Genomic DNA, 19,655 nt, shown 5'->3' with positions numbered 1-19,655 from the left:
TTTTTTTTTGGTACTGGGACTCAAACTCAGGACCCTGTGCTTGCCAGGCAGGTATGACACCACAGAGCTAAATCCCTGGCTCTGTTTCTTGTTTTTAAAAGCCTCGGGTCTCCCTCCACCCAGGACTCTGTGTCTTTCTCACTGCAGTGCACTAGCCTGCCCTGGCTCTTTCTCGGCTCCTGTCAACTTTCACTGCCTACCAGTTCCCTGTTGACCCATGGAGATGAGCACAGCTCTTTCCAGCCGCCGCTTGTTTCCCTGTGACTCATGCTACCTGGCTAGGAACTGAGCAGATCTTAACAGGACGCACCCTCAGCAGGCTGCTGTTTTAGGTGACACTTAGGTGCCCCTGGAGCTGATGCCATCAAGCTTACTGTCAGTGAGGGTCATGAATGCAGGACTTGCCCCTGGACAGTCATGCGAGCCGTTGCTCAGTTGTGTCCTGGCCTCCTCTGCTCCCTGTCCTCCCACCAGGACCACTCTGGGCCTGAGGCCTGGTTTGCTGTCCTTGATGGTGGTGGTGGGGTGCTGGTCAGGGATGCCCTGACCGGGTTTGCTTTTTTGTTCCCACCTTGGTCACAGCGTGCTGTGGGTCTACGTAGCGGCCTTTATTATAGTTTTTGTGTTACTTGGAGTTGATCCCAGGTTCTTCACACTGACTTACATCCCCAGCCCTGGAATATTTTCTTTTGAGACAAGGTCTCACTAAGTTGCCCAGGCTGGGCCTGAACTCAACAATCCTCTAGAGAAAGAGACTTGGGAAGTAGGGGATTGGTTGCTGTGAGAGCAGGGAACCAGGGAGATGAATTTCTATCCCTGGATGTTGGAGATATTTAGGTTTCTGGGATTTTTTCCCCTCCCCATGTTGCTTGTACAGATGAACACATTTCGTTTTGCCAAATTTGTGCGTGCACGTAACATACTTTACTTATCCCCCATGCCCCCTGCCACTGCAGCAGAGTTTAGTAAGGTCACTTGTTTCTGGGTGAGGGTGGTGCTTCAGTGGAAGAGTGCTGGCCTAGCATGTAGGAAGGGGCCCTATGTTCAAACCCCAGCAATAAGGCGGGGGGTGATTTTCTATACCCAGAATGAAAAAAAACACTTGTTAGATCTTAACATGGATGCTTATATTTTTTCAATATACTATGAGCTACAGGAAGCTAAATAGACAAAGGAATCAATTTGAGCTACGACTAAGCCTGTGCATTTGGTCTCGCTGAAAAGGAGGTAAAGGCAGAGGGACACAAAATTGTGCCTTATGCAAGTTCTTCCCATAGCTGAGTCCATGGTTTACCCTCAGGTCTGTCTGGGCTGGACACAGGGTGACCGCAGCAGTGGGGTTCAATACAAAGCTCATTGACTGCTGACTGTCCAGGTCCACGGAAAATCAGGGTGCGTCTGCCCAAATAGCTTGCATGTCCAGGAATCTGCCGCACAGCGGAGGGTGTTCGTTCCAAGGTTCTTTCTCATCAGTCCCGTCTTCTGTCCCTGAGATTTCTCCTTTATTGTAAATAGTCACGGGCAACCTTCGCAGCCTTTGTCGCACTTTCTCTTCAGCCTTAAAACGGTCCCTGCAAGATGTGAGGAATGTGGGCATCCTCCAGTTTTAGCAAGTATGAAACTGGCTGAACTCAAAACAATTTTGAGGATGTGCTCTCTCAAGATGGCCTAGTGCGTGTCTGTCGCCTAGTGGTGAGGTTCAGATTGCAGCAGGAAGGTTGCCTTTGGGTTGCTGGACTAAGATTTGGCTGTCTAGCTACTACACTAAAAGAGTTGCCAGAGAGCCCTTACAAGTCTTAAAGCTACTCAGATGTGATTTTTATCCCGCCCTCTCAGAAATATTACAGGCTCCAACAGAGTAGGTAGTGGTTGACCCTCTTAATTTCTCTATGGCTAAAACCCAGGTGGTTTCACAAGTTGCCATTTTAATGGGGTCTTACTGCAAACACTACAGAGATCCTTTCCTGGGAATTCTAGGGAGGAAATCCTTTTCTAGCAGATAGCTACTTTCTAGCAGAAGTACAATAAGGAAGCTTGTATTTTAATCACTTTCAGCGTCTGTGGTGTTCTCAGGGCCAGGAATCCCATTTCTCCCAGGAATGTGTCGTGTGGTTTAAGGCTCCTCCAGCCTGGGTGGAGTCTGGAAAGGAGGCTTCCATATGTGTGCTGTGATTTCCCTGAGGAAGTTCTCGGGCGGTCTGCCAGAACTCAATAGGAAGTCATCGAGTCCAGGGACCTTCAGACGCGTCTCAGTCACGGAGCTCTGCGTGTAATCTTGCCTGGAGTCTCACTGTCAAAGCAGAAATGCAAAACCACGTGGTTCAAGCTGGCAAGGGGATCTGGAGCTGCTCACCTCACCCCTTCCTTGATGATTCACGTGGTTTTCTTGGAAGCCATGGTAGCCCAAGCTCCTCATTCCACACCTAAGGAAATGGCCCAGAGGCAGAGCACCTGGGTCGGGATCTTACTGATGGGCTCTGTGGTGGTGGTGATGGCTTAGGTCAGGGCTACAGCTGGGGATCTGAACAGACTAAAGAGTAAAACTTGGCTTCTGCCCTCAGCAGTGAGTGCAGCATCTCAGCAGGCCTTTGGTGTCCACGCCTGGAACCTCGGGCTGACCCTGACCCCACCCCTCCTTCACCTGGAGCATTGGATAGTGGGTGAAGGCTGAGTGGTCGGCCTGTGCCGGGGCATTGGAGTTGCTGCGACTGTGCCCCCAGTGTGCTTCGAGTGCTAGGCTGTGGGCGAGGCTGAGTTGTGGGGGATCTGGGAGGGGCTGGGTGATTTAGGGAAGGATCCCTAGAGAGATTCCTTAGTAGACCCTAGATCCTGTCCCAGGTGAACCTCAGCTCAGCCGCTGCCACGGGAGCCTTAGCAGAACCACAGTGGACATCTTGAGGCACGGACAGGTCTGTGGGTTTCTCTGAGGCGCTGAGCCTCTGATCCCCTGGGGAAATTGGGTGCCTGGATGGACTATGTCATACATACTGCTTAGTAATTTAAAATGGGTCCTCGCATTTAATGGTGTGTGTTTTAGGACCTCAAAATGTCAAAAGTCAAAACAAGAGTCAGATATTATGTCCCCCATTCTACAGAGGCACCCCGAGAGTCAGACTGCTGAGGGGCACTGGGTGTCTTCAGGAGGGAGCCCCTCTGAGGCCCAGGGGCCCCCAACACTCGGAGTCACCAGCACCCTGGCTGATGAATGTGCCTGATGGTTCTCATTTTTAATCGTTTGTTGTTGATTTGTGGTGCCTCAGACTTCTCTAATCTACAGGACACCTCAGGATAATATTTTTGCATGTATGAAGCAACACCCAAAGGAAACATATTAAATACAGGTACCAAAATCTAAGTACAAATCTGCAATATATGTGTCACTTGTTTGATACATCAAGTAACAAGATTCAGTCAGCAGGTAGAGTGGAGGTGTCCCCTTTACTGTGTGTCTCGGGAGCTGCAGTGGTGCTGGGTTTCTTTCGAGACAGCTGTCCTAGCCTGGCCAGGGGAAACAAGACCACAAATGTAATTTAGCATGAAATGATAAAAAGCAGGTAAAATTAACTTTAACATATTTTTATTTATATCTTCACAATACTATTATTATTTTATCATATAACCAGCATAATGATCATTCTTTTTTCTTTCTTTGTGGTTTCTGCAGAGACTTTGACATCTGCTTTGCGCTCACAGCACAGCTCAGTTTGGGCTGGGCCACATGTCAAGAGCTCCATGGCCACATGGTTGGTGGCTCCCTGGGCAGCACAGTGGGTCGTTACAGTTAGATTTATCTTGTGCAGGGCTGGGCAAGGGTCCCAGATGAATGTCCTCTGTGTACTAAGGGGATTCTGGGGCTAGGCGAGGTGAGGAGGGGACTCTCCCAAGGTCATGGCTGCCCAGCCAGAGAGCAGAGTTTTGGGCAGCACCGGTCTAATGGAGTTTTGCCATTGTACTGCTCCACAGTAAATGGTTTGTCTTCTCAGCCCTGAGGCTGAAGGAAGGCCTGACTCCTTAGGAGAAGCCCAGCCCTGGGCCCCACCAACAGGTAGTTAAACCTGAAGCTGGGTGAATGACTACAAAAGCAGAAGAGAAGGGGACCTGGAGTGGAAGGGGCTTGAGGGATGAGGACTGGGTCATCTCGCCACACAGAGAACAAACATGCCGAATGAGGACAAAGTGGGTCTCTTTCTGAGAAGTTCAGGGTAGGGCACATTAAAAATCGGACTATCCCACAGAAGCCAAAGGGGATAAATAAGAAATGGAAGGCAGAGATTATCGGTGATCCCAGTGTTAGTGGGCGCGGGCCCTGGGGGCTTCTCTCTAGGTCTCCTGAACCAAGAACTGGACAAAACTCAGAAAGGGTAGTGGGGACGTAGATTTTTTTGAGGGCAGAAAGACGCACGCTCTACAGGGTGAGAGTAGGCTGGTGAAGAAGGTCCAGGGCAGCCCCAAGGGTAGAGGGAAAGAGGCCTTTAGTACCCCAAATCCCTGGATTGGCCTCCACCTCATACAGAAAAGGCAATGGGACAACGGTTTTATCAAAAGCTCATTGGCTTCACACCAGATTTAAATTTTCCTATGGAAAAATTCATTTGTCTTCTCACCAGATGTAGAAGGAGGGTCAGGAATAGTCAGTCTCTCTCTCTCTCTCTCTCTCTCTCTCTGTACTGGGATCCAACTCAGGACCTTGGGCTAGTGAGGCAGGTGGCGGTGCACCACTGAGCTAAATCTCTGCCCTCCCTGCTTTTGTACCAGGGATCGAACTCGGGACCTTGAACTTGTGTGAAGTAGGTGGTGGAACCACTGGGCTAAATCCCCAGCCCTAGTCTCTTTTGATTCATCATGCTTATATGTAAATGACAGGGTGGGAATAGCATCTTCTGCTTGGTTCCGTTTTGGGTTGAGTGTGTGGCAAATGTTTCTCCTTTTTCTTCAATGGACTGGTGAGCCCTGCCTAGATTTCTGTGAATTATAAAATACATTCTGCTCAGTTGATTGTTTAGTTTGCCCAGCCCTAATCTCTTACCTCATAAGGAAAAGTGGAGGAAATACCAGAATCCGCTGGCTCTTACCTACACGTGGATGAAGGAAGACACCAGGGAGTTGTCCTTTGTCATCGGTGTCTGTCTCAGATGCGGCATGGTGGCCATCTTGCTTTTCCCTGGCACTATGTGTGTAACTGGTCTGCTTCTTGTCACTGTAACAAAACACCTGAGAGAAACAGCTTAGAGGAGGAAACATTTATTTTGGCTCATGGTTTCAGTCCCTCGTCAGTTGACTGCATTGCTTAGGCCTGAAGGGAGGCAGGAACATCATAGCAGGGGACTTGGGGGAGGAAAGCGGCTCACCTCATGGAAGCCAGGAAGCAGAGACGAGCCAGAGAGGAAGCAGCTGGGGGCCAGATACAGTGCCTAAGTCTGCGTCGCCCTGCTCCACTCCCCTCAACAAGGCCCCCCTCCTATTGCTGTCAACGCCCAGTAGTGCCCCCACATCCTGATCCCACCAGTGGATCGTGAAGTTGGAGCCCTTGTGATCCAGTCCTGTCTAACATCACCCACAGACACACCGGAGATGTGCTTTTCTAATTTCCTGAAGCATTTCTCAAGCCAGTCAAGATGCATGATCACTATGTGACTAGATTGGCGGCTCCTTGAGAGCTGCGAGTATGTCTGCTCCTTCTAGTGACCCAACGCTTGGCCTGGCAAAGAACCTGCTCCAGAGCACGTGCTGGACAAACATTCAGAGGACAGACACAGGCTTCGTCATACTCTAGATTCCTTAGGAGGCTGGCAGGCCGCTCTCCTCGGCCCGTCCTCTTTGTTTTGAAATGACGGAGTGAGCAGAGAGGCACGGGACAAAAGGAATTAAGATTATCATATATTATGTACTGACTCCCTGTGGTAAGTGCAATCACGCAGTGCGAACATGTTCTAAAAAGAAAAGCAAAGATGTGAAGGGTGCCATTTATTTTCAGTGTAAAGTGCAACTAGGCTAACATGGTATTGAGAGTTGATCCAGTTCAGTTCAGACCAGAGTTTTTGCAAGGAAAGGCAGAGCCAACAGGGAGGTGAGAAAAGATGCTAACAGGAAAACGGCAGGATCCAAAAAGTCAAAGTCGGCGTCAGCCCAGCTGGAGGCAGTGTCAGGGACCAGCAAGAAGCACAAAGACTGTTCCTCAACTGACTTCCGGACACTGTGTGGTTTGTGACAGGGCCTGGCCGTCCCCACGTCTTACCAGTAACATCACAGTGAGCATCACTGCAGGAGGCCAGTTAGGATTCAGTTCAGCTACCTATAATAGAAATATAAACTAACAAAGATCCCAAATCACTGGTTTAAGCAGGATAGAAATTTATTTTCCTCATAAAAGAAGTCTGAGGTTTGGAAGTTCAGGGCCAACAGTGAGTTTGTTTGTCATCAGGGACTCAGGCTTCTAGGCATCTATCCTCAACACTTGGTTTATATTTTCAAAAGCACTTCATGGTCCAAAAAAGGCTGCTGGAGCTCCAGTCAACAGCTCTTCATTCTAAGCAAGAGGAAGAGAAGAAAGGCAAGCCTTATTCCTGTTTGGAAGACTCACCAGAAATATCACATGACAATTCTGTTCACATTTCATTGGCTAGAACACGAACTATGTCTACAAGAACCTCCTAGTGAGGTTGGGAGATATGGGCTTTTTAGTTGTGTGCATTCCTACTCCTAATAAAACAAGAAATGCGCAAAGACAATATAAGCAAAAAACAAATGTGGTAACGTTTCTAACTGAAAGCTGTTGATATCATTTCAGTTTTAAAAACAACAGTATTGTGATATAATTGACATACCACGAACTACACATATTTAGACTGGACATTGAAGGCAGGGATTTAGCTCAGTGGTGCCACCGCCTGCAAAAAAGAAAGAAAAAGAAAGAGAGAAAGAAAGAATATGAGTATTAAAAAAATAAACTGTATAATGGAACCATCTGTCTCAGTCACTGGAGCAAAACACGCAACACTTGGGACTTGAGGAGAGGTTTATTCTGGCTCAGGATTTCAGTCCATGGTCAGCTGACTCCAAGGCAGAAACAGCACAGCAGAGGGACATGGTGGACGAAAAGGTGTTTATCTGAGTCACTTTCTGTAAGCCAACAGCCACAGTTTTTTGTTTTTGTTTTTTTTTTTTGGTACCGGAGATCGTACTCGGGACCTTGCGCTTGCGAGGCAGGCGGCGGAACCACTGAGCTAAATCCCCGGCCCTACCAACAGCCACAGTTTAAAGGAGGAGTTTCAGTCCAGAGTCAGCTGGTTCCAAGGCAGGGCGGCATGGCACAGGTCATAATGGAGTCAGGACTGCTCACTTCAGGGCCAACGTCAAGGGGAGGAGCTGGAGAAGGAAGGAACTACTGCCAGCCACGCCCATGACCCGCCCCTCTGACCAGACCCCACCTCCTAACAGTGAGTCAGTTTATCTGCCTCATAATCCAGTCTCCCTCCAAAAGTAAATGAGGCTCCTAGGAGACATCCAGATATACTCGGTAACATCCCATCCTTGCTGTCCGAAAGACTCCTGCACATCCCTTAAAGCACAGTGCATTTTGTCCATCTCTAAGAGTTGCCAAAGTCCTAACAGTTTCAGCATTGCTGAAAGATCGAAGTCCAAAGTCTCCCCGGTGACTTAAGGCAAACTCTTAGCTGTGAGCCCTTGTAAATATCAAAAGGAAAGTTAAACATTCTCATTCCAAAAGGGAGGAGTAGAGGGAGAGAAAGGAATGGGACCAAAACAAGACAGAAACCCGGAAGGGCATACATTAAATCCTGCAGCTCTGTGTCTTAACGCTCAGGACAGGTTGCGGCCCCGAGATGGGGACTCCGAAAGGCTTGGGTAGCGTTTCCTACTCTGCTTCATTGGTAAGGTACGTATGGAAGCTCGCTGTTTCGCTTGTGATATCCATGAATTCTGTCACTGTTGTCGAAAAGACTATCCTTTCTCCATTGAATGGCTTTTGTACTTCGACGGAGATGTCGGTTGTCCGCATATGTGGGCCTGTTCCTGGATTCTGCTCTAGACACCTGTTCTTTTCATATCCATACCGCACTACGTTTCTTTTCTTTTCTCTTTGGTACTGGGGCTTGAACTCAGGACCTTGCGCTTGCAAGGCAGGAACAGCGCCACTGAGCTAAATGCCTGGCCACACTACAGAGCTTGTCTGCTATTGTTAGCTTTATAACGCATCTTTAATCAGGTAGTGTTAGACCCCCCAATTTTGTTCTTTTTAAAAATGGTTTTAGTTGTTCTAGGCCATTTGCATTTCTTTAAGAATTTTTTTTTCTGGTACTGAGAATCAAACTTAGGATTTTGCTCTTGCCAGGTAGGTGTAGTACCGCTAAGCTAAGATCCCGCCCTCTTTATGAATTTTAAGGAGCCAATTTTACACAAAAATCTGATAGGGCTTTAACTGGCATGGTGTTGAACCCACAGATGAGTTTTTGAATGAGGTACAGAGTCCATTAATTTTGGTCTTTTAAAGTGTGTCTTGGCTAGAAGAGAGACTATTAGATAAAAGGAAGGCAATAAAATGGAATGGGAGGGGGCAGAAGAGGACAACAGGAGGATGGATATGATCAAAATATGTATGAAAATGCCACAGTGAAACCCAGTATTTAGTAAAATTAATATGCACTAATGAACATGTATTTTGAAAAAATAATTGCAAAATTTATCTCAGCAGTGTTTTGCTGATTTCTTGCACCTCTTTCATCAGCTGTATTTTTACAAATTCCTATTTTAGGATGCTATTCTAAATAGCACTTTAAAAATTCTAATCTACAGTTGTGGCTAGTATGTAGAAATTTAATCAATTTACAAAATATTGGCCTTTTATCCTGCAACCTTGCTAACTGACATCACTAGTGTTTTTAGAGTGGCGGAAGAAGGAAGCTGAGATAAAATGCTGGTTCAATCTGCCCTGTTTAACCAGAAGCTTTTAGGGTTTTCAGATTTGTATTTTATCTTCTTTGCAGGTTTGGAAATTACATATTACATTTTCCTCTGTTTAGAAGTCGTTGGGTGAACGTGTGTATGTGACATTGCTAAACCTAAATGTAATCAACATCTCTAGCCTTGTGGCAGACAGTATGAGAGCTTTAGAAGCCCTGTGCTTCTTACCTCTTGTGACGCTGAGTATTTTAATCCCAACCTGCTTTGATACTTTCTTACCTTATTTACCGCTATTTTTTATGCTGTCAGTGCCTGTTTAGATTTATCCAGAGTTTATTCATTATTTCATTTTGCACTGATGATCCTGGTTCTGCGTTCAGTTTCTCTCCTAACATCATTCTTTGTCGGACTTCCCCAGAGGTTATTAGGACACTGTGAGAAAATGTCTTTATTATACCTTCACTCTTGATTGATAACTTGTTAGCTGTCTCAACAGTTTGAACAGATATTCTAGAGTTCTAAAAGTCTTGCCTGTCTTTGATGTCCTGTAATTTGCCATGAAGCATGAGGTGTTGATTTGCTTTTATGTATCCTTTGTAGGCCCTGTGCTTCCTGACTAGTAAGACTTGCGTGATCCACCAGGTCCAGAAAGGCTATAGCTGCAGCCTTGTGGTCTCACCTGCTTCTCTAGTCTCTCCTTCTGGATCTGTGGCTACAGAATTGTTTTTTCTCTGGTTTTATTTTGCAACCTTTTATCTCTCAAGGCTACATTGTAGCAAGGTTCCTTAGAATTTCCAATTCAATTATTTTCAGCCACGTTCACCCTGGTGTGTAAAGCTTATCCATTGAGTTTTTAATGTGAGTAGGCACATATTTAGCTTTTTACAGAAATGATCTCATTTATACTCCAATCTGCTTGGTGATTTTTCTATAGTGTCTCACATTTCAATGCCTTTTCTCAGTCCTTGTAAAATTTGTTTTCATATATGCTCAGCAATGCATCCTCTGCACTTTTTCAAGAAAGTATTTCAACTAGAAGGTCTAGGTATGTTGCATCAGGAACAAGACAAAATCTTATAGGTTTTGTCCAACTTCTTTCTCCAGAGATACTCTGCTTCTGGGAGGATCAAATGTCCTTTGGGGACCCCAGACCTCTGCTGCTCCCACTATGTGCTGTGTACTGGGGCTGGGGATTAGCTCTGTGGTTCTGCAGCCTGCCTCACAAGTGAGGAGTCCTGAGTTTCTCACAAGTGCAAAGTCCTGAGTTCCATCCCTGGTACAAAAAAAAGCAGGCTCTTCTGAGGGCAGGCACTGCAAAATGTGCTTTTCCGGTCTCCTCGTGTGTCTCTGCAGAGTCCTTGTCCACAGAATCCATGCCCTATAATGCTTGGCTGGCTTCCTAGACTTCTGTGTTTCAGTCAGACCCTGTGTTACTATGAGGTCCACTCGTGTATTTATTTGATTTTGTGGTCCTGGGGACTGAATCCAGAGGTACTCTACCAGTAAGCTACATCTCCATACCTTTTTACTTTTTAAATTTTGAGATGGTGTTTTGTTAAGTTGCCTTGGGAGGACTGAAATCTGTGGTCCTCCTGCCTCAGCCTCCCTCAGAGTTGGGATTTCAGATGTGTGCCACACATGTATTTATTAATTTGACTTGTGATCCTCCTCCTTCCTCTCTCCCCAGTGCTGGGATAACAGGTATGCACGAGTAATGACTGGGCACAGGTATTTTTAATGACTGTCGTGGATGTTTTGCATCTTTTGTTCCTCGACAGAGGATGGACTGTGGCCTGGGTGTGCCTGGTAGCTCTCTGCTACCTGTCTTGGGAAACTCAGCTCTGATCATGCTCCAGCTTTTTTTCAGAAGTGGCCACTAGATGGAGGCAGTGAGCCACAGTATGTGCATAGCCATAACCTTCAGAACACGCTGGAGGACAGTTCACATCCACTAGGGAACATGTCCCTGATGCCAGGTGCAGTGCCAGCCCTGAGACCTCAAGGACCTCATAAGTGGCCTGTGCCCACCTAAGTACAGACGCAGCCATCCTAGGAGGCAGATGGGGCTCATGCTAGCGTTTACATCTGGGGTTGTCACCAGGACAGGTGACACCTGGCCAGCAGGACTCCTTACTGACAACATCTCTAGGAGTTGTCACCCACCTTCTCAGTATCTGCCTCTTTCTAATGTTGCCCCAAGCCCCTGGCCTCATCTTTCCCACCCAGCCTAGCTTTGTAGCCGACTATTTGGTGACCCTGGGTGAACCACGGCTCCTCCTTTATCTCTCCATTACAGGATGCTAATACCGTGTCCTTAGCACTTCACTAAGTGAAACGATAACAGTTTAACCTGCTTAGAAAATTCCTAAGGGCCGTGTATTTATGAGGCATTAAAATATATAATAAATTGAGTGGTAAGTAATGCATTAATAATACATTAGGGACTAAGCCTTTTCCTAAAATGCCTTCAGAGGCTAGGAAGATTGGGGCCACTGTGGATATTCATTCAACGGATCAGAAGGTAAATTCTTCCAGAAGGGGACAGTCACCACTGGCTGGGGTCTGGCAGGCTGGTGCAGACCAACCTCAGAGCCCAAGAAATAGCAATGTCACTAAGAAGGTGGTGGCCGAACATGGTGCCCAGGCGCAGACTGGCCAGGGATAAGATGGCCTGACGTCTGAGAAGGGTGGCCCCATGGGAGGGCTCTGCCTGTGTCTGGGAAGAGGGGCCCTCTCTCTTCCTCCTCTTCTGAGTTGGAGGATGGAGTCAGGCCCTGTGGGAGGAGGTGACCTGCTTTAACCCTGAGACAAACACCCAAGAAGAAAAGCCAATGTGTTTTATGTTTTTGCTGTTGTTGTTTATTTGTTTTGTTTTGGTACTGGAGATCAAACTTGGGCCCTTGCACTTGCGAAGCAGGCCACCAAACCGCTGAGCTAAATCCCTGGCCCACCAATGTGTTTTGGAAACTGAATGGCTGGCGGGGGCTTTCCTATCCTACTCATCTTGTTGCTGGTTTTGAGACGGGGTTGCTGTGCTGCCGAGGCTGGTCTCGAACTCCTCGCTCAAGTCACCCTCCCTCTTCAGCCTCTGGAGTAGCTGGGACTACAGGTGTGTGCCACCATGCCTGGTCTCACCCCACTTCTTGAGAGAGGGACACCAACTCTTTCTCCAGCTGATGAGAAACTTAAAAGTGGCCATCCACAATCCACTGAAAGGGGAAGGAAGACAGACGGAATGTCACGTGAGATTTTAGGTCCTTCTATAGTCGGGATCAATTTTTTAAAAACATGTTAATAGATTTGATCATAGCTGGTATTTTGAAAGTTAAGGAAAGATGCCCATGCAGGCATTCTGGAGTGTGCGTGTGTAGGGGTTGCCGGGGTTGGAAATGGCATCAGAGGAAAGGCTATTTTGAGGAACATTTCCCCGAGAGGCTTCTAATTGGTGCTCTGAGTGCTGTCTTGTGTTAGAGATTTATTTATTTCTGCAGCGATCATGCAGTCAGCGACACCACCATCCGGTTTGCTAATAGACATTCGATAATGGAGATCTTGGATCTGGCTTCCGGGCACCCCCAGACCCGGAGGTTTCGTGGGCTGCTTTGTGTGTGAGAGCACAGGATGGGAAGCGGTACACCGTCACCTCTGTTTGCCGCGGGAGGATCTGGCAGAGGCAGGTTCTGTGTGTGCGCGCTGGCCAGGACACATCCTGTAATCACAGCCCCTCTTTGCTTCTCCGCCGATGTGCTAGGCCTAACGGTCCACCAGGGGGCGGAGGTGCAATCGCTCCCGTTCCTTTCCTCCATCAGCCATTTGCCTAGAGAAGTCACCGCATTGTTTTGCTTTAAACCTCATTGTATGTCCTATTACCCGCTTTGCACAAAGAACACTGAAGTTTGCGAGCGGTGAAGTAAATCACGCCGAGTCAGCCACGTGCGGAGAGGCTCGAATGGGGGCCTGCGTTTTTCGGATTGCATAGCTCAAGCCCGATCCCCTTACACCTCGTTGCTTCCGCGTCGTCTGGGAGACAGGATTCTTTCCTTCCACCCTCCCCGCCTGGAGATCTCCGCGGGGCCTGGCTCGCATCCGCTAAGCGAGTCCCCGGAAGACTGTTCTTTGGCCAGCGGGGGTCCCCTGCGCCCCGTGCTCCCCGGAACACACTTGCTTGGACTCTCTCACTCCTGTGCTGTGGGGCTCCCCCAATTTAGCTGCTAAGCAGGCGTCGCACTTCGCTCCACCTGCTCCGCGGTGGATCCTTCAGTTCCCAAGGGCCGCTTTGGCCAACGGGCCGCCCTCAGGTGTGGGGAGGGGAACCGCGCTGGACGCCCTTGAGGGGGGCAGGGGGTGACCTGACCCCAAGTGAGGGTGCTGGGAGGAGGCGTCCACATAGGTCCCCCCGGGGGGAGGCAGAGCTGGCTGAGCTGTGAGGGGTGCAGAGAGCACAGATGGGGGCGACGTTGCTTAGGGCTTCAGAGGAACCCATGCCAATGGCCTCAGCGAAGTCTGCTTGGTTTTTGTTTTTGTGTCAGAACAGGGGCCAAGGGGTGAGGGAGGACAGTGGGTAGGGTAGGGGGACCCTTACAGCCCAGTTAATAAAGTAGAACCTTAATTTTATTGTGCAGTGACTATAAAGTTTTTTTTGTTTTGTTTTGTTTTTTTTTTAACGGTACTGGGGATTGAACTCAGGACCTTATGATTGCCAGGCAGGTGCAGCACCACTGAGCTACAACCCCGGCCCTTAAAGTTTGTTTTTACATTGCACAAACTGATACCCTTAAATTTGAATATGGTTAAATCTATTCAGGGTGATTTCCCAGGGCTTTGCATTTGCTCTTTCCAAAAAAATGTCCTTGTCCCTAGATTGTGTTTTCCGAAAGCTGGGCTTTGGGGACCCTCCCTGACCTAGGAGGTGCACGCTTCCTTCCTGGAGTGTGGGTGGGGGCTCTTCTGCCCTGGATGCAGGTGGCCCCATGCCTTTTCCACACTTCTCTGTAGAGCGGCCACCCGTCTCCCTCACCCCCGGGGATACTGAGGGAGGACAGCGTGGACTGGGGCATGATGGTAGACTCTCCTGTGCATCCTGGGGACACCCATCCACCCACCCACGATGATGCCATTAAAAATCACGGTCTCAGGGTTCTAACAGAGCTGGGTACAAATCTCAACTACAGAGATGAATCTGGAGCAAGAAGCCAGGATAGTGCCTTCCTCTGGGCCGGAGGTAGGAAGGCAATGAGGGCACGAGAGGAGTTTCAGAATGGAAAGGCGCAGGTTCTGGGCCTGGGTGGTGGTCACCGTTGGGTCCTCAGTGATCACCCATCAAGCTGTGCCCTTAGGGTGGGCGATTTTTCTAGATGTAGACTTCAGTGAAAGAGACAAATTTCAAAAAATCCAGGCTTGGGCCAGGGATGTAGCTTCGTGGTCCTGAGTTTGATTCTTGGTATTGGAAAAAGAAAAAATATCCAAGCTCACCTCTTCTGGATTGTGCTCCTGGGTCTTGGAGTCTCCACCCAACACAACAGAAGGAGGACGAGTGAGGGATGCTTGTTAGTTTCTGATGCAGGGTCTGGTGCTGCTCAGCCCATGGCAGCGGATCCTGCTGCAGCTCTGGTTGCTCAGGGGACACCGTTCCCACTGCTTGCCCGTCATCCTGCGCAGTCATCCTCCTGCTGGCTTGTCCCCCAGCTTCACTCACCCCACACTGAATCCTGCTCAATGTGAACACCCCTTTCCTCACCGCTGGGCTCATCCTCACCTTGTGGGTCCCAGAAGCTGCTAGAGAATGATCCACTAGCCCCCTCAGTTCATACCTCTGCCCCTCTATCAGACCGAGGCCACAGAACCCTGTGATATGAAGCTTGGTCCCCAGCAAGCACCGCAAGCCTAACGCTTTCCCATGGGGTACACAGTGTGAAATGAAGAGACAGCAGCTTCTCCATGGGGTATACAATGCGGCTCCCTGAATGGCAGAAGCTTGAAACGCCTCCCTCAGAGCTGTCCTTTTGTTCCACCATCTTGCATTAAAGTGACGTACTGTGTTTTCACTCCCAGGAAAATGTCATTTGAAAAATACATGGCAAGTGTGAGCTGCTGTATCTGGCCTGCCATCCAGGCAGCAGAGAGGTGAGGGGCAGAGGTGTTGCTGCTGCTGGGCTGGGCCAAGGCTTGGCCACCCTGGGTTGTGTGTGTTCAGTATGGTGGTTGCTGGCCAGGAGTCTGGGGAGCTGCTTCCTGAGCTAGCTCAACCTGCTGCATTCAGGAGAGATTTATTAGCTTAGTTACACAGCTAACTGTGTTCTCCGATTCCGCTCTACCAATAAAATTTGGTGAGCCATTTACAAAATTTTAAAGTTTTTATTAGTACATATTGGTTCATTTTTGCATTTTTCCTCAATGAGTTCTGAAGTCAGGAGAGGAAAAGAGAAGCATCATTCATGGAGCCCCTCTGGCAGCACCTCGTTTCCCTACAACTCTCTGAAGTAGGCAGGTAGGTGTCCTCCTTGTTGTGGTTTAGACCTAAGACATCCTCTAATCTGGAGGAGGAAATTTTAAAAAACTTTTAGTACATATTCATCATACATATTGATCAAATTCATCATAGGGAATTTGTATCTGTGCATAATCATCTTCAGGCAAAAATGTGTGACAGGTTCATAGTCCCTGCTAGGAGCCTATGAAAGGGCAGTGCATGAAGCTGTAAGAAAGAAGCCAAAGGTGCAGTGGAGACCCCAGGAAATTGGAGATGCCAGGACCATGGAACATCTGTTGAGGAGAAGCCACAGGCTGTGAGTGGACCCAGCCCTAGTGAGGCCATGTGGACTGCAACCAGCAAGGCCATAGGAGCAGGGCTGGAGCTCACACCCCGCTACAGCCTGCCATGGGTGCTGGACTTGGAGCTATAGGCTTCAGTGTTTTCCCTGCTGTTTTTGGTTTTATTTTGGTCTGATTCCTTTCTATCCTGCTCTTTGTCCTTTTTGGAATGAGAATGTTTACCCTTTGTGTATGTTGAAAGTGTTGAACTGTCTTTTGATTTTAAAAGGGGCTTAGAGCTAAGAGTTTGCCTTGAGTCTCAGAAAAGACTTTGAGCTTGGACTTTTCAGTAATGTTAGGACTGTTGACTCGGGCAACTCTTAGAGATGAAATAAATGCATTTTGCTTAAAGAGTTGTGTATGAGTCTTTGTGGGGCCACAGGTAGAGTGTTACGGTTTAGATCTAAACTGTCCTCCAAAAGTCTCATGTTCAGAGGTAGGACCTGGTCAGGTGAGTAACAGGACATGACTTAGAAGGGTACATTATTGTTCCCAGATCCTCCTTTCTTTCTCTGCTTCATGGATACCATTAGGTGTGCAATTTCCTTCTGACATGTCTTTCCATCATGATGTTTCTGCCTTGGGACCAGCTGACCATGGGCTGAACCCTCTAAACTCTAAACAGCCGAAATGAATTTGTCTTTTAAGTTGTGGGTATTGAGTATTGTGTCCTGCAGAGGGAAAACTGATATGCTCCTCATTCTTCAGGTGAGTGAACTGAGGCTACAAGATGATGTGTCCTGAGTAAGGCCACAGTGATCAGGAGTCATAGCTGAGAGTCACACCTGAATCTCTTCGCTCCAAAGCAGATCTCCATTTTGTCATGTGGGAGTATGGATGTCACATATGCAGGGGAGGGGAGTCTATAGAGGGGATGATCAGGAACCAGCTCTGGAGCTGGGATGCAGGGGTATAGTAGTTACCTTGGGCTCTAGGCATTTAGCTGGACTTGTGAGGGAGCTGGCTCAGAGACAAAGAAATCCAGGGCAGTTTTGGGGAAATGTGAGGTGGGGCTGGGAAGGTGAGGTAGCAGGAAGAATAGAAAGGACCCCTTCTAGACAGGGAAGCAGGGACAGAGGAGGAGCCTAGCCGCTGGAGCCCTTGTCTAATTAAGGGCCTTAGCTGAAGCTAAGCTGCTATGCCAGAAAAGATGCAGGCAGGGGGCCCTGAGAGCCAGGAGCCCTTCCTGCTACAATGCAAAAGAACCAAGAAGCAGCCTTGGTGGGAAGGCTTGAGTGAGGAATGGAAAAATAGCATGTGGGGAACTCAGCACTTTTCTGGGTCTTTTTCAGGCCCCGTTTCTCTCTCAAACACATCGCTCTCCCCGAGTGGCATCAGAATGAAGGTGGCTTTTCAAATGCAAGTGGAGCCCAGGAGGGCTGACATTTTAGGCTGCTACCAGCTGTTAGGCTGAAACTGTTTCAGTTGGCCAGCTAAGTTGCCACCAGCCTGTCCCCAGGCAGAGCTCAGTGTGGGGGATTAGCTAATGGTCAACTTGGAACACCAAGCTTAACCGAGTCAGTGTGGTTCTCGGTGTGGAAGGCCCCCCTGAGGATTGTTGCCAATGGCATAAGAGGAGAACGGAGGGGAAGATTGTATGCTATTATTTTCCTGGAGAAGCCTGCTGTGGCTGGTTTTCCTGATATGAACTTGGTTGTTCTCATTTTCAGAGAAACTTGCTGTAGCCAGGATGGCTGCTGTTATTGTCAAGGGAGCTCTGGTCTTCACCTTGGGTGACACTTCCTGGCTCCAGTGTCGATCCCTCAGTCTGGTGGCACAGATCCTTCACCCCACTGGTGCAGACTTTCTAGTTTCCATCACTGATCTTTGGGCCTTCCCAGTGCAGATCCTTGATACAGACTTGCATAGAACATTGTCTTGGGCTCTAGGCATTTAGCTGGACTTGTGAGGGACAACATTGCAGGATCCAGGCCATCAGCTAGATTCTTTGGGCCTCTAGTGTGTGGACAGATCTCTTGCATTCCCGAGTTTTTGATTTTTTGGGTGAAAATTATAACATAATCCCATAAATTATGTGTCCTGTTTTAAATCCATTCCCTTGCAAACTCTGACTACAACACTCAGAGAAGCAGGGCACTGAGGGCCAGTAGCCCCAGGTCAGAGTTGGCTGGCTTGGCCTCTTAGGTAGAGTTGCTACCTGGGGCCAGACTGTGATTCCTCACAGGGCGCACCTTGATTGCGTTCATCCCTGCCTCCGAATACTTTATCTCCACTGCACAGACTAGGGCTTTGGGGGAAGGAGGGAGAGTGAGGGCATCAGAAGCCTGCTCTCCAGGCTCCTGACCCTGGGTTTTTGTCTCAAAACCAAAACCAACCAACCAACCGATGTCCCTAAACGATCTCTTACCTACAGATTCCTCATTTGTGAGAATCGGCCTCAATAATGTCTATCTCTTGGGGTTAGTGTGACTGTGGCAGCCACTTCAGTGGGAGTAAATGCTCTCATCCTTCTGTGTTTTATCCCCTCCTCACATTTTTTTTCACAGTGCTGCATATTTCGACATCTGTCTTTCTCTTGGATTAAAAATAACCCCCAGAAGACCAACAGGGAGCCCGAAGAGGTGAATTTACTGGCTCAGTGTTTGTGAGGGCGATAACAGCTACCCGTCAGTATCCGCTGACCCCAGCCCTGGAAGAATCGGTCGTACTTGGCTAGACATGGACAGCAGGGGGTAGAGTCAGAGAGAAGGGGACAGAGGCTGGGTGAGTACTCACAAGACCAGAACACTGGACATTACCTTGGGACAAAGTAGAGGGGACCGGGAGGCCAGTGGAACTGGGGGAACTCTGAAAGAGGAGCCGTGGCAGAGGAAGGAGAAAAAAGACAGGGTTGGCTCCCGGCTACCAGCCACTGACAGGAACCAAGATGGTGGGCCGTGGAGGCTCTGGCCCAATCTCTGTAATGTCCAGTGAGAGCTCTTAGCCATTTTCTAGAGGAAGTTTTCTTCTGCAAAGGATTCCTGGCCTTGGGTGGTTCTCAGGAGGGTCTGTCTGGTGGTGGGCTGCAGAGCCAGTCACCTAGCATCCATGTCCACAATGTGGCTTGACCCCCGTGCCCAGCACAGGGCCTGCTCCACAGGCCCCACTTGTAGGAGGTATCAGTCTACTGAGAGTCACCAGTCCCCAGCTCCTTGCCCAAAAGGACAGGCTTCTGACCCAGCCAGCCTCACCTCTGCCTCAGCCAGTCATACTGAGGAACTCTGTCTCCTACACTGTCCAGCTCATGGTAATAAATAGTCATAATGATAGTCATAATGAAACTCTTAATATTTAAAGCCCGGGGAGCTGCTTCCCTGTACCATATTGAGCTAAAAATAATTCAACCTGGAGAAGGCCTCTCCAGGCTCCATTTCCTCGTTTCAGCTGCCTGGCCTGACCCGAGCTTTGCTTTTTGACTGGATTGAGCCTGTGTTGGACAGATCTCTTAGGAAAGAGGTACCTCCATTCATTTCCCTTAGTAAATTCAATTAAAAATGTTGAGGGCCTCCAGTGAGCAACCAGGGCAGGGGGTTTAGTTTGCTTTCTTCACATTTTTACCCCTGGTGCTGGCACACAGCAGGTCAGACGCATCTTTTGCTGCCTGCGTGACTCCTCGCAATAACCAGAGAAGTCCTTACTCATTGTCCCCCACAGATTGTAAGCCAAGGCTTTGCGGGACCAAATGACCGGTGCCAAGTCCCACAGAGGGGTGGGTGGGTTCGTGGGGGGCGTTGTGTCTGCTTGTGCCCAGGACATCTCGATTAATCAGGACTGTTTTTCTAAGCTATTTCGTGTGAGGAGAGCAGAGGGGTTGGGTGGTACAGTTACACCAAGGTCTGTGCCCTTTTCACAGACCTGTTAGGCAGAATGTCAGCAGGCCTGAGGACAGACAGCTGGGGGCTGCTTGGAGAGCAAGGAGGACATGA

At 48.6% G+C, this 19,655-nt stretch overlaps 1 long non-coding RNA gene across 1 annotated transcript; it reads left to right on the top strand.

The window, feature by feature from the left end:
• The first annotated feature begins 7,743 nt into the window (after positions 1-7,743).
• LOC104868953 lies at positions 7,744-19,135 on the top strand. Its single transcript, XR_782139.1, has 3 exons — positions 7,744-7,894; positions 18,237-18,453; positions 19,084-19,135. It is a non-coding gene; the product is annotated as an uncharacterized LOC104868953 (long non-coding RNA).
• Positions 19,136-19,655: the final 520 nt, after the last annotated feature.

This window comes from Fukomys damarensis, unplaced genomic scaffold, assembly GCF_012274545.1.
Source record: "Fukomys damarensis isolate Sample0158 unplaced genomic scaffold, DMR_v1.0_HiC HiC_scaffold_19, whole genome shotgun sequence".
In the NCBI taxonomy this organism is placed as follows: domain Eukaryota; kingdom Metazoa; phylum Chordata; class Mammalia; order Rodentia; family Bathyergidae; genus Fukomys; species Fukomys damarensis.
Note: the sequence above shows the minus strand (reverse complement) of the source record. Positions and strands in the feature narration are given on the sequence as shown.